The sequence below is a fragment of the Myotis brandtii genome, unplaced genomic scaffold (genome assembly GCF_000412655.1).
Source record: "Myotis brandtii unplaced genomic scaffold, ASM41265v1 scaffold144, whole genome shotgun sequence".
In the NCBI taxonomy this organism is placed as follows: domain Eukaryota; kingdom Metazoa; phylum Chordata; class Mammalia; order Chiroptera; family Vespertilionidae; genus Myotis; species Myotis brandtii.
In genome coordinates, this window is record NW_005355159.1 from 976,991 (window position 1) to 978,894 (window position 1,904).

Consider the following 1,904-nt stretch of genomic DNA (forward strand, 5'->3'; position numbering starts at 1 on the left):
CCGGCCTGCACACGGGGCACCTCCAGGACGGGAGGCCCTGCTCCCCACACTCCGCAGCGTCTTCCCTCAGGAGCAGAGGAGGAGCTGCAGGGCTGAAGGCCCAGCTCTGTGAGGGCAGGAGGCGGGTGGATCCCTGCCCTGGGAATATTCCAGGGCTGACAGGAAAGGGACGTAGACTCCTGAGGTGGTTCCCTGGGCCTCCTTGACCATCACCCCGCCCACCCACGCCCACTGTCAGCGTGGACAGCGCCGTGGGCTCCCTCACCCTCTGCTTCTGTTTGGATTGGGTGAGTGAGAGCCCTGGGGAGTTTGGAGGGAGGTCAGTGAGTGGGGCCAGGTGCCCCTCACCATTGTCTTCATGACCTTGGAGCAAGTCCCTGCCTGGTTCTCTGCAGGGCCCATGGCGGCAGGGAGCACATGTAGTCGGTCCCCTCCCCTTACAGGTGAGGGAGGTGAAGCACAGAGAAGGAAGGTGGTTTGCTCTAAGTCAGAAAGGCAATGGCTCCTCTCTGCTGACCCAGTGCAGCTCCTTCCACCACCCGCCTGGCCATTCCAGGACCTCCCGCACCCCCTTCAGCACGTGCAGAGGGGAAGCTGACAAGCCGACGCGGGACTGCCACAGGCTCAGAAGCCTGCCCTGCAGCTCAGGTGTCCTGTCGGGCCACACCCTGGCCTGATGTCCTCCAGAGCTGCTGGGTGCTGCTCCCTGGTTAAGGGACAAAGGCAGGCCCTCAGTGACCTTTCTAGCTTCCGCCCAGCCCTGTGCAGTTTCTCTGGCCTTTTAAGCTAGGGGACAGGGTCATTGGGCCTGCAGGACCCACAGGGCTCTCAGTTTATGCAAGACAGTATCTCCATCTCTGCCTGTGGTAGAGAAAATGCAACACAGTTTAGTAGGAGGCGTCTAAGAACTAAGGAATGGTTATATCATTTTGTGAAAATCTATCTTTTCTCCTCTAAATGTGTATATATTTATTTGTGAATCTGCCCTTCTCTCGCAGGGTTATTGTGAGGGGTTATGATAATACAGGAATGTGCCGAATACATAACAGGTGCGCAATAAATGCTTGCTATTGTTATCTTTAAAAAAAAACCACCACATTTTCATAGTTCATCCTTAACAGATGTACTTGAGTTGGTTCTATGCACTCCTTGGCCATTTTTCCAATGGATCAATAGTCCTCAAAGGGTTTTAACTCCTCACTGTACCTGGAGGGGACTTGGAGGAGTCAGCAGGCAGAAGCCCCCAGAGCTAGCTTTGGGCACTTTGGTATCTTTTGATCAAATCATTTAGGATTTCAGAGTTCTGACAATAGTGGCAGTAACACATTCATATACTGCTGCACACTGTACAAGTTCACATGCGCCATATCTGGTGATTCTCATCAAAGCCCTGAGATAAGCAAGAAAAGTATCCACTTTTTGTAGCTATGGGAACCAACGTTAAAAAGGTGCCAAGGTCCAGGCCGCTGTAACTCAGTGGTTGAGCGTTGACCTATGAACCAGGATCTCATGGTTCGATTCCAAGTGAGGGCTCATGCCCGGGGTTGCAGTCTCGACCCCCCAGTGGGGGGCGTGCAGGAGGCAGCTGATGAATGATTCTCTCTCATCATTGATGTTTCTCTCCCTTCCTCTCTGAAATCAATAAAAATATATATTTTTAAAAAGTGCTATGGAAAGCAGAAGGCTCAAGACCCAGGTTTTTGGTGTCCCCATCCAGAGTGAAATGGTTCTCTGGAACTCTGGGTCCCAGGGTCCCACACAGGCCAGGGCTCCTGGGAGACTGGATGAGTCTCACTGGGACCGTAGAAGCTTGGTCAGAAAGGAGCCAGTGGTGACCGAACCTCTCTGGTTACAAAACAGGCTCCCAACAGAAATCAAATCCACAGCCACTGCAGTGTGTGGGA